Source organism: Piliocolobus tephrosceles, chromosome 2 (genome assembly GCF_002776525.5).
Source record: "Piliocolobus tephrosceles isolate RC106 chromosome 2, ASM277652v3, whole genome shotgun sequence".
NCBI lineage: Eukaryota > Metazoa > Chordata > Mammalia > Primates > Cercopithecidae > Piliocolobus > Piliocolobus tephrosceles.
This window is the reverse complement of record NC_045435.1, coordinates 31208745-31222249: the sequence shown is the minus strand read 5'-3', so window position 1 is coordinate 31222249 and position 13505 is coordinate 31208745. Positions and strand designations below refer to the sequence as shown.

The 13505-nt window shown below is 34.4% G+C and overlaps 1 protein-coding gene across 10 annotated transcripts in view; it reads left to right on the top strand.

Moving 5' to 3' along the window:
- Nucleotides 1-13505, top strand: part of ZBTB20 (zinc finger and BTB domain containing 20) — an 821902-nt gene that overhangs the window by 44557 nt on the left and 763840 nt on the right. For 2 of the 10 annotated variants that reach the window (XM_023213711.2, XM_026456673.2), the window contains exon 1: nt 2708-2823. The exons of 7 other annotated variants lie outside the window; for them this stretch is intronic. The gene's annotated coding sequence lies outside the window, so the exon portion shown is untranslated. Of the gene's footprint in view, nt 1-2691; nt 2824-13505 lie in introns of those variants that run through there. One more of the 10 variants, XM_026456670.2, reaches the window with a different exon arrangement.

The following is a 13505-nucleotide window of genomic DNA, read 5'->3' as shown; positions in this document are numbered from 1 at the left end:
CTCTTCTCCTTCCTTCCTTCCTTCCTTCGAGACAGAGTCTTGCTCTGTTGCCCAGACTGGAGTGCAGTGGCGTGATCTTGGCTCACTGCAGCCTCCACCTCCTGGATTCAGGCTATTCTCCTGCCTCAGTCTCCTGAGTACCTGGGACTAGAGGCACGCGCTACCACCCCCAGCTAATTTTTGTATTTTTAGTAGAGACAGGGTTTCACCATGTTGGCCAGTCTGGTCTCGAACTCCTAACATTGTGATCTGCCTGCCTTGGCCTCCCAAAGTGCTGGGATTTCAGGTGTGAGCCACTGTGCCCGGTCTCATTTTTCACTAAGGGAAAAGATTTGTTTTCCTTTTAAATTTAGCTCTCAGGTTGTTTTTTAGAAAAGAGCCTTCATGGTCCATTATATTCCTTTTGATTCCTGCTGGTAGAAATCAAATACTGTCTTCTCCTTTAATGAAAACAAAATGAAACAAAATAAAATACCTAGAACCTTATTTTAAAAATTCAGAAAATACAAATATCTAATTCAAATCCATCTGTCAAACTCTGAGGCTTATGTGTTTTTTAATTGACATTTTTCTTAATACATTTTAATAAATCTTCGGAGAAACAATAGGGCAATAGTAGAAAAGCAGAGCTGCCAGGCCAAATAGTGAGGAGGAGATACATGCTGGTACCTTGGGCACGCTAAATATATTTTGGAAAAGTTTCTCTACAGACAAGTGACCTGAAGTCGGGGACTGTTAAATCATTTTTAGTGTGTGTCTGTCTCTGCTTAATCATCCACCCTTGGGAGGGTAATATACTACTGCAGCACTAGAGAGGTTGAATTGGTGGATTACAATGAGACTAGAGTGGTCTGGACTCTTAGTTTCTTACTAGAAATTTTTCCAGGATAGTTTGTATAATGTATTGCATTCTAATGTCTGTGCTGTAGGTTATCCACCCTGAAAATACCTAAAGCAATATTGATCTGTATTCTAAACATGACCCAAAATTTATTTGACATTCTTAAAGATTTTTGTGAATAAGGTGAAGATACAGTTGATCTATAAGTTATGTATTGAAAGAGTTATTTGATTTTTAATTGAAAACTGATTATTTTTTAAACAAAGGAATTGAAACTTTTGTTTCAAGGTAGTTTTGTTTATGCAGAGAGACATATTCTAATTTTTGAAGCATGTTAATACACAAAACTACATACAAAGGATGATTTTTACAATTAATATACTTAGGATTATTGTTACCGAAACGCAGGGTTTGAATAAGTCAAATGCACTTATATTTTTTATTTGTGTGTAAATATTCTTTAGAAAATTTTGCCTCTATTATAATGTTCTTAAGTCCCATCTAAATCACACATAGCCAAACTGTATAGAAATATATTAAAGGAGATGGGTGTCTAGATAGATATAGTGCTAGAAGGAGATATGACTCATCAAGTAGAGTCTAGTTTTTAAAAATTGGGGGATGAGGAGAGTGGCTTAAAACTAGTTCTGTTTTCTGATGTTTGTAATTCTATAGCTGCAAATATATCACTTACAGAAGAAAGGGCACCTGGGAGTGGGGAAAGTGGGTGGGAAGCATGTGATGAGGTGAGGAGTATAATAACAGCGTAATTTTGGAACTAGAATATAAGAAAAATCTGGTTAGAAGTATCAGACAAAGAAAAACTGTTTTTTTTTTAAATCTTTTAAGGCAAGTTTATTTAGGAGCATCAATTATTTTTATTTTTCCCTCCTAATAAAAGATTAAGGGTAACTGCTGTAGTTTCAGTCCTATATTCTATGAAATCTTGTCCTGATTGTGATGGTAGCTTCTTATGGGATTTATTTCTGTCGTTGTACCACTATGTACTATACGCATTGCACCTGTTCACACAGAGTACATTGCATTGTGATGTTTGTACAGCTAGATGCTTCAAATGAGAAGCCAATCTCCCTTCTTCTAGGGTCCTAGCCTATTAGTTACTTAATTAAGCTTAATTCTGTTTTGGTCTGTAATTTTGTAAGTCTGCAATTTTGTATATGGTTTTGATTTATTAACTGAGCCATGATTTCTTCTTTGCAGTTATCAGTTTCGTCTGAGATTAGTTTTCCTATTGTATGGAGTCTGTTTCTTACAGAGCCTCCTTTAAGACTGCTCTGACTTTAAAATCATTACTAGGCTTTTGTCAGAGCTGAATTGTTCACATTCTTCTCACATTAAAAAATAAATTTAAAAGATTGCATAAATAAGCTGTGCATTTCACTATTTCCTGCTTATATGCAAAAAATGTATTTATGATAATTACATGTACTGCTAGAACTGAAACAATACATTCCTCATAATGGAGCATAAATAAAGAAGGTGGAGCCAGCTGCTCTTAAACTGTTTATTTGCAAGCAATAATGATATAGAGAATATACCTTTTTCACTCTGTTAGTCTGGCAATACTGAACCTGTTGCTGCATTAGACGAGTTGCATTTTGCTGGATAGGGGAAGGAGAGCTGTCTGCTGTCTGGTAGGAGGGCTTTGTCTGTGCCTTTCTCTCTGTTTCTTTCTGTTTTTCTTTCTCTCTCTCTCTCTCTCTCTCTCCTCTTCTCTCTCTCTTACTCGCTTGCTCTGTCTCTGTCTCTCTCTCCCTGTCTTCCCCCCTCCCTCCTCTCTCTTGCTCTCTCTCTCTCTTCCCGTCTCTGTGGTTTGTAAGGTAGGTTGCAGTGTGTGTATATACACAACATCAAGAGCAGGAAAATGGACTCATTAGGGAGGCAGGCAGTCATTACCACTCACACTGTACTTCCAGGGAGACACCGATTATAAGAAGAGAAACTCAGCGCTGGGGAAGAAGGTAGGGCAGACAACTTTCTTAAAAAAAAAAAAAAAATCCTGCTTCCTCAATGCCCCCTCTGTCATCTCCTTTAGCCCCCAATGCCTTTATTCTTTCCTCCTTGAATTTTAATTTGCAGATTTAAGTTTGACAGAGCTAGTGCTAGCTTAAAATTTAGAACATCTGTAGGAGGCCTACCCTTTACTAATTTTCTTCCTACTTACTTAGGGGTGTGCCCTTGTGATTCAGTTTTGTTACTTTAAAAATAATTACAAACAAATCTATTTTTCTCACTAAAGTACCAAATAAATCAGAATCTTTCACTCTTTTAAAACAGACCCTTCCGTATGTTTGTCTCTTTGCTTTTCTTGTCTGTTTATGCAATTCCATCTGTCTGTCTATATATCATGTTGTCCTTATTTATTGCTAACTCGGTTTTGTTAGTTATTTGCCAATGAGTTTTAGCTGCATTGCCAGTGTGAGTATTACTAAAGTGAGACTCTTGTTCTTTGTTTTATGTTGAAGTTTAAAGTCCATATTTACAGTTTAAATCCTTGAAGCAGGTTGAATACTTTTTGCCAGCATGTTTATTTAATGCCATTGGACATAAGGTGAGGGGTAGTTGCTGAGGGTGGGTAAGAATTGAGTAATTATTTTTGTCATCACACACATAGAAACATTGCATCTGGGGGATGTATTTTTAAACAAATAAGGTATTCTGTTTTCTAACTTTTATTTTGCAGATGGGCTTTTACATTTATAGGAATATCACGTTGGTTAGTAAGAATGCGAACTTTCCTAACAACCAGTTTTTATCCTAGGACAGTTTCCTTTTAGTATGTTACTGTTTATTTATGCTTGGGGAGGGTGGAGTGAGGGGCTGGCCATCTTTTTACAAAGTGGAAGCTATGAAGTATATCAGGCCATCTTGCACAACAACTGTAAGTATTCATTTAACATTTTGGGGAGCATAAATAATATATTTTTTATTTCAAATACAGTTTTGTGGTGCTTTCTTTTCCTTTATTTCTTTTTTCCTTTTATAGTGGGAAAAGTTACGTTTCAAACTAGCAGACATTGTTGAAGAGTTTTCCCAGAATAGTGTTCTTCAAAATTGAAAGGATTATTTTAATAAGATCCATTTGAAATGGACTTCTTATTGGAATTTTATTTCAGATTTGTCAAAGTAAAACTGCTATTCATTTGATAAAATTTGAGTCACATAGACACACAAATGTTTCGGCATATACAGAACAATGTTAGAAAATGGATGCTGATCTGTAGAGATCTTTGATAATAACAATCATCTTTTTGTAATAAATTATTTATTTAATAGAAGTGGCAGACTTTTTCCCCCCTTAATTCCATTAGGCCTCTCTGACAACACAAAGAAGTCCATAAAGCAATATTCTTAACCCACCTGGGACACTAGAGCAGATTCCCAAACACATTCTCAAGGTTCAAACCTAGTAAAATGTTTATTAAAAATCCATTATTTCAGGAAGGTGATGAACTTTTGTGCTGAAAGACTTTTTTACCTCTTCTTTTAAAAAATTTATTCTGAGACTTTCATTTTGCTTATCTTGCCTGAACTGTTTTTTTAAACTGGATAGGCTGGCTTTGGCCAAGAGTAGTACAAATACTAAGTACGCTCAATCAGGTCTCGTCAGTTTTTTTTTCCCTAAGGTCTAAGGAGAACTTTAGGGGAGTCTTTTATGTTAATATGGTACACAATAATTTTGTTTATCAAATACAATTTTATATATACTTCATTCCATTTCCGACTGTGACCCAAAAATTTGTTTCAAAACTAATACTGTATGTTAAAACTGTGCATGTCTCATGCACCTGTCATTTTCTATGTTAGCTTTGTGAGGACCATATAAAATTCTACTGTTTTTATCAATAGAAATCTTTTATCTATGTCTTAATCAGTCATTCTCTTTTTCTGTACACACATATATGTGGCGATATCTGTGCATACGTGTACATGTATGACACGAAGGCATACATGTATGGATAAATACATCACAGCTTCTTTTCAGATACAATATTTTTAAAAATTTCACTTTATGTATATGTTAACCACAAGCAAACAAAAAATGGAGAGAGTTTCAAGAGAAAATGAAAAGTTCCTTTAACCTTCTAGCAAGAATAAAAGCAAGTAATAATGTAGTCATTTTTATGTTTGGTTTAATTTTTAGAATGTGTCTATGTTTTCTTTTGCATTATAATTCTTAACCTTCAGTAGATCTAAAATATTTTTAGTATGAAAAATAATCTTGGCTTTTTCTGGAAGGGACTGTCACAATCTAAATACAGAAGGACATTATAAAATGTACATAAATAAACTTAAAACCACTGTACTCTGCTGTATAGGGATTTGGAAAGCTGTAAGGCTTGCGTCACAGGAGCGCTACAGAGTGCCAGAAAAATTCATTAATCAGCCTTATTGGTTAGAGTGGGCTCTTCCTATCAGCACATGATATCTGCCTATTTAGATCCCCAAAATCTTGGCCAGGTCACAGTGTGTTCCATTTTAATGTTGGAGCAGACAGTTATCTAACACACCCACATGAGGAAGTGCCCTAAAGAAGTTATTTCATGCTTTGCCATGCCCTGTAGCTAAAACAATTTGGTACTGAGTGACGTGTGTGTGCTTTTTAACTTCTATCTGATGAAAATCAGCTTTGGCTCTTTGAAAAGGACCAAACAGTAGATTAAAAAAAAAAAAAAAAAAATAGGGCACTTTGGGAGGCCAAGGTGGGCAGATCACGAAGTCAGGAGATCGAGACTATCCTGGCCGACATGGTGAAACCCCATCTCTAGTAAAACATGGTGAAACCCCATCTTTAGTAAAGAAAATACAAAAATTACCTGGGCGTGGTGGCACACGCTTGTAGTCCTAGCTACTCGGGAGGCTGAGGCAGGAGAATCCCTTGAACCTGGGAGGTGGAGTGAGCCAAGATTGTGCCACTGTACTCCAGCCTGGTGACAGAGCAAGACTCTGTCTCAAAAAAAAAAAAAAAAAAAAAAAGGAATACCAGACCATATAATTCAAATGCTAAGCATTGCCAGTTTAAACTTTTTCTTTTTTTTTTTTTTTAACTTAAATCACTATGATTATTTTTACTGTAAAGGCTATATAGTGATTTATTGGATTTTACTCATTAGGGTTTCAAAAATTGCAGATATTTTTTATTCTGCACATTTTTATCTCCAGAAGCCTATATTCATCAAAAGGATAGCAGCTGCATACTTTCCCCATGAAATGTTAACAAATAAATGGCATTCCTGTTTATTTATCTATTTTTGAATTTTAATGATTAGTCCTTGTGCTAATTAACAAATTCTCGTATTCATAAAATCTGGCACTACATAAATATCTAATTGTGTGATTATCTACACATGTTCTGGCTTTCTATAAATATAGAAATTATCACTGGATGCGTTCATGGACTTGCCCACCTCTTAGTAGTGGCCGGTCATGCCGCCACATAGGAAGCCAAATTTGGGCCCTGAGCAAACGTGTTACCCCAACATCTGGCAAGATATGTTGAAGCAGCAGCACCTGGCTAATATTGCTAACTAGTGATCTTTTCTGGCAAAAGAATAACTGGTGTTGATATTCTTTGAATGCTGCTAGCTCCCGGGTTCTTCAGCTTCAAGGGTGGCCTCTAAAGTCTAAATGTTGTAAATGGACGTTAAACCTGGCTTATCTTGGAGGTCACTTTATAAATATATTTTAACAGACTGCATTTTTGGTGGGAAACATGTTTTACTGTACAACATAAGTAAAATAGTATCCTCATCCCTTACTTTCTTAACCAGTGAAGATCTAAGGTACCATGAGAAGTCACAAAGCACTGAAGAGAAACTCTAAATATTTTCGTTTGCATGGCTATGTAACTATTTCAGGGACATTATAAAAATCAAGTATTACCTATATAGAAACAGTTTACCCTCCATCAAGGACAATAAACACTAGCAATTGGACAAGTGTGTACCTGCTAGAGTTATTATTAAATTAGAAACCAAACCTTTAAAATAGTTTTTTTTCATACTGTGTAAGCCATTTTTGTTATTTTATACAATTACTATGGATTATTTACAATGCTAATACAGTCAGCATTTACATTTGATACTTTACACCAAGCTTTCAAGTTATATATCGGTGTGTAGGTATTTTACAAAACTTGAAACTTGTAATTTTCTTGAAAAACACATTTCATATATTTCCATTGCTTAAATAAATTCTAGCGTTTTGCATAATCGCCAGGAACTACAGCCAATGTCAAATAAACTAGCAAGATCAATTTTATTCTTTACCAAAAGCCTGAAGGCAATACACATATCCTAGATATTCTTGAGAATGCCTGAATTCATATGTTTTTCTATTACGTAGATATTATACATTAATCATCAAATAATGTTGATGACAATTATGTTTAATATATCAAAATATCCTTGAGCTCCCTTAGTTCTCATTCAGCATAGGCAAGCTGATGAGGCTATGGGAAGAAATATGCTATCTATAATTACTATCATGTATGTAGTAACCACTACAGCCTATGTTAGAAACAGTATTCAAGGGCTTATAAGAAAAAAGGGCTTTTTTTTTTTTTTTTTTTTGCCACTCTAGCTGTTCAACTGTAATAATGAATAAGTGGCATGCTATTTCTGTACTAAACTGTGGAAAAATTATGCTTGACTTTGGCTTCATAACGTCTCTCATACTCCAGGATCAAGCCTTTTGGTAATTCTATAGTTCATTTGAAAGTAATCAGCTTGAGGACACGGAGCTTGCCTTTCTGGAATCTTTTGACACTCAGTTGAAACTCTAGCCCTGGTGTTTTGTAGTTCAGTTAACCAGTGCAACCTTTGTAATTGTCTTAACTTGGGGAAAGCTGGCTACTGATTTTCAAGTAAGAATACTGAGACAAGGAATAAGAACTATGAGTTCATTGATTCATCTAGTTTCCAGAGGGAAGAAGAACATATTGTTATTAATTCTGAATATTCAGTCTTACCTTTGAAACTCTGATAGAAAATGTGGTAATTATAGCATAATATGTTTGCCTTCTTGATATTGGAAGTAATTTTGGCACTGAATACTTCTGTGTCTTGAGATACGATGAATTTAATGTTCATATTATGCATTTAAAAGTTCAATCTATTTGAAAGTTTTTATATTACATTACTAATGTAAGGATTTACATTCAATAAATATAAAATTATGGTATTGAGGTTGGGATTTTGGGATATCAATAAGATGCCCAATTGGTTGTAACTAAAAATGTAGAAATGGCAATAATTATGAATCTTATACATAGTAGTACTATTTTGTTATGGGGAAAATTCTGAATTTAAACTTTTTAAAATCAAACGTTTAAAATTATTTAAATTTTAATTTTCTCTAATTTTTAGAAGGCTTTATTTTTTTGTTTTTTACTGAATTAGCTTAGATATTTGCCATTTTTACCTTTTTCAAAAATTTTCTGTGAATTACTGTTGTAAATAAATTGTGATTTGTTATTGCAATTCCTTTTATAGTATGAGCTTCTTTCCTATAAATGGAATGTAACTGAGAGAAAATTGATGTCAGTTTGTTCAGGTAGCAACTTAAAACTTTGTAAAAAAAAGAAGAAAAAAAGCTATTACTAGCAGAAAACTAGAAATGTTCCAGGCTATGTAATTTTTCTGGTTGATATATATATATATATGTGTATGTGAAAACTATGTGGCTGTCATTTTAAATAAACAAAAATACCTTATTTAGGAACATTTAAACAGTGAGAAAATATTCCTTTCTTTTATTATTTAAATAGACTAGGCAAATACGTTTTAAGGGTGACTTTATAAAATTTTTGTTTCTTTTTCTTCTTAAATACTTAAAATTAAAATTCTTCTTTAAATACTTAAAATTAAAATTCTTCTTGGCCCAATAAATATACTCTGGTTCTGAACATATTTACTAATTTCTCCATCTTCTTGGTGACTTTTACCTATTAGCTTTAGGTAAGGCAAAAATAACTTACTTTTTATATTAGTCCTTACTTTCTCTAGTTCTCCAGATCAACAATGATCTTTATCCCCTCACCTCATTTCTAGAAGAGAGACGACTAAAGATGATTAAGAAACAAGTAGAGATAAGTTGAGATAATGTAAAGGGATAAAGCTGAGGGTACAGGGGTAAAGCTGAGGGTAGCTGAGGGCTTGGTGCTTTTGAAGCTTCTAAACTTAGAAGTATAATGAAATAAAAATACTTTTTCCCTAACTCCCGTTAAAAGGCATTTGACTTATCTGTACAGCATTGGTTTTTGCATCTCTCTAAAACATATGTATCTAAATTCCCTCTGCTCTCCAAGGCAGATTCCAGTGGTACCACCAAAGAAGATCATAGAAGAGAAAGTCAAAACATCTCACATTTCTAGAACATCCACTGCCAAGTTTCCTTTATACCTTTTGCCCTTTAATTCTTGGGTTCGGAGTTGTGAGAAGATTTTTATAGTTGGTGGACAGATTTCATTTGTTCTGATAAGAAGCTTTACCAACAAAGCATTTCCAAAACATGCCCCCAAACTGTATCACATGCTGAATTAAAATAGATGAAGTGATTAGCTGAATAAATGTACGTGTGTTTCCTTTTTAAAAACAAAATAAAGTCAAATAATTTATATGAAACAAAACAAAAAACAACTCTTCTAGGAGTCTGAATGGATTCAGGTTTTGTTTCACGTAATGGCTTTCTGAAATCATTTTTTGTATAGTAATTTTGACCAGCACATTCCACCTATTCCCTACCCCACTTGCTTTTTTGCTTTCTAAATGTTGAATGAATATAATTCCTTAATATAAAAATAACAGTGTTCTTATAACACATTCAAAATATACCTGTGGATATGAAGATGTGATAGGGCCTATACACAGTAGTTTCACTCCTGTCACCTTAGCCTGAAAATACATGAATAAAAAACATTTTAAGAAATTATTTTCCTGGTATGTTGAAAGAAACTTTATGGTGTGGTATAAAAAGCATTTCCTGGGGAATCAGGAGGTATTACTCAATACCAAAAAGGATTTAAAGTGGTTAAATCTGAAGGTCTGGTTTTTCGTTCTGACTTTGTGACTTTGAGTAAATCACCGTCTCTCTGTCCCTCAGTTTCCTTCTTGTAAAATGAGGGGAAAAGCTTTTTAAAATATTTTTTTCATCTTAAAGACAGTGTGATTTTAAGTAGTTATATATGTAGATAATCTTGCTTACATTTTCTGTCTAAAAGTCACAAATAAATGGAGAAAAGTTAGAGTGGGTAATAAGGGAAGAATAACAGACATTTATGTGGCTTGAGAGAGCACAGGCACTTTAATTTTGTGATGATTTTTCTTAGCTTAACTACATGTCATAATGTATTATTGAATGTGTTTAATGATTGAATGAATGCCATAAACCAAAAATTGTCATTTGTCAGACAAGCGGACTTAATTGCCTATGGGTGATTTGGTAAAAGGGCTGTTTTTGATGGAATGAAGTGCAACATGGTTACTATGGCTCCATTCCTCTCTACTGGCCACTAGATGGAGAGGCGATCCGCGTCCACTGCCTTGCCAATAACAAGCAGTTCACTTCTGACTTCCTAATGGCAAAGCTGCACTCTATGCCTTCGGACATTTCTATGAATACACACATGACATTTTGGGGAAGTCATCAGAGAATATGTCCTATTTCTATATAGGCATGATATGATATTCATGAAACGCAAAATAATCCTCTTTAGGCCAGTGTTAATGTTGGTAGACCCAGAAGGCGGCCAGTATTACAACTCGTGTTAGTTGTCACAATAGGGTCTGTTTTGCCTCTTACAAATTTGTCCATTTAGAAAGGGCCCTGAAATGAATGTCAGCACGACAGTGCCACCTTGTGTCCCTGTTGCTGTGCAAGTAACTGATGCATGAGTCAGTGGAAAAAAAAAAAAAGAACAGGACATTTGCAAAAAATTGGCAAATTGTTTCAGACCCTGATTTCGTAGTAGCTGTACCAAAATTCCATAATATGTTTTAGTTTTCCAAAATTGTTATTACTCAAGGAAAAGTTAGGATGTGTGCACTTTACTACTTTTCTCCTACCAGGGTATATAAAAAATTCTTTAACAATTCTAGGCATAAACAGGGATGTATTTAATTTAGAATTGGAAATGGAGAAGACAGGGATTGTCAGAGATATTCACTTAAGCTCAGTCATTTCAGACACTGAGGTGCTCCTTCTTTCACATTCCCACAGCAACGTTTATATGCATAACTTGGCAATATCAGCTCTCACATTGTATTGCCATTGTTTGTAAGCACATCTTCCAACTAAACCTTGAGCTTCTTGAGGATAGCGTCTGTGTCTTATTCATCCTCCAGAACCTTCTATTGGCATTCAGCACAGAGCTATACAGATATTTGAGGTCTAAACAAATGATTATATCTAGCTGGTTTATAACATTCTCATGTATATATATGTGTGTGTGTTTTATATGTGTATATATTATATATATATATATATATATATAAAACACATTTCTTTGTTGTAAATAAATTTGGAGCCTTTTTACTTTGGAAAAACAGCTTCTGATACCACTTCCTGCCTAAACATCCCTTTATAAATTACCTTCTTCCTTTTGTATTAAAATGACCATTTTCTCTTTTTGATTATGAAAACAAGGCATTGCCTATTCACAAGTGTGTATTGTAATTGACTTTGATGTAAAGATAATTTTTAATTCTAGCTTTACAACAAATTTGCTATTATTTGGGGTAGCATAAGTTTTTTTTTAGGTCTACTTCCTATGTATAAAATGAGTGGACTGGACTAGTTGATTTGACAGGATTTTTGTAGGGACTGGGCAAATGTCAGTATTATTCTAGCTGTATATTTAGTTGTACTTTTTAAAGTACCATCATAGCTGAGAAGGAAATTGCTAGCCTTTGAAAGTACTATTTGATATTTCATGTTTTAGAAGAGGAAACTGAGGCAAAGGTACTTATAGGGTATTGAATTGCAAGTAGGCAGGGTAAATAGTATTATAATGGATGAGTATTCCATTTTTTTATTTGTTTTTCACTTTTTTGTTCATTTGTTTTTGGTTAATTGAGCTCCACTCTCCTTCTATTCTTTAACTATATAATAAATAAAGTACAATGAACTTATATAGTAAGATGAACCCACAGGTTGGTAGAGGACTATGGCCTACTTGCAGTTTAGAGACTCTCATGCTATTTTGAGTTTGATTCATGACACTTAAAAATGAATCCTAAGTTTTAAATTTCACACAGTTTTGCATGAAATTTATATCTAGAGGTTTCAGTCCACATATCACCAGAAATACCAGCAAACTTATGATTGGGAAAGTTGCATAAACTTTTTAAGAGTTTTCTTATTGGCGGAAATGTGATAATATATATTACCTTTCCTATCTACCTCACAAGGTTATTGTAAGGATTAAGTTAATATATATGAAGTTTCTTTATAAATAGTAAAGTAGTATACAAATATTATGTATTGGCATTACTGCTCTAATTAAAGAAGGAATGGATAATAGAAAACGAAGTCAAAGCAAAACACACACATTTAAGAAACACTGAAACACATGGCATTTCCTAGGTGAAATACTTTTCTGTGCTGGTAGACCCTCTGTAGATGACTTAAAATGTTATCTCTATTTCCCGTTTTGATTTTGAAACCTGTAATAATAATGATAATACTTACCCTAAAACTAATATTTTCTTTAGATAAAATTTTTACCCATCATTCATAAATTTTGACAGTAATGTTTATTTAAAAATAGAGGGCAGGCCGGGCACGGTGGCTCAAGCCTGTAATCCCAGCACTTTGGGAGGCCGAGACGGGCGGATCACGAGGTCAGGAGATCGAGACCATCCTGGCTAACACGGTGAAACCCCGTCTCTACTAAAAATACAAAAACTAGCTGGGCGAGGTGGCGGCCGCCTGTAGTCTCAGCTACTCGGGAGGCTGAGGCAGGAGAATGGCGTAAACCCGGGAGGCGGAGCTTGCAGTGAGCTGAGATCCGGCCACTGCACTCCAGTCCGGGCGACAGAGCGAGACTCCGCCTCAAAAAAAAAAAAAAAAAGAGGGAAAATGTTTAAATAACCAAATATCAAAAAAATTCTTTTTAATATTATTTTACTATATTCTAGTCCAGTGGTTCTCAAACTTTAGTTTACACAAGATATTCTTCAGATTTTTGTTAAAATTCAAATTTCTGAGCTCCATTATTAGTGGGTATGGAATGGAACTCAGGTGTCCTGAGTTGTAGCTGGCCCACATACTTCAGAAAACTCGACTTTAGTTGATTATTATATGTCATAATCAGCCAAGGGCTTTTAAGATACACAGATTCCTAGGTTCTACTCCCACATATCTAAAATTGGAGTCTCTAGACTGGTATTTGGGCAACTATATTTTGCAAAAACTACCCCAAAGATCCTAATAATACTGCAAGGTTTGAGAATCATTACTCTTGTTTCTAGGGTATATTGTTAAAATATATTTACTGTCACACCTGAATTTATCCTCATCTCTCACATTATGCCTTAACTAAATATAATCTTACTTTATGTAGGAGGCCAGAGTTGATACTGCTATATAAGAATAAAGTTTAGGCTTGAAAACCAATTAGAACTCTTGTCCTATAATGCCAAAA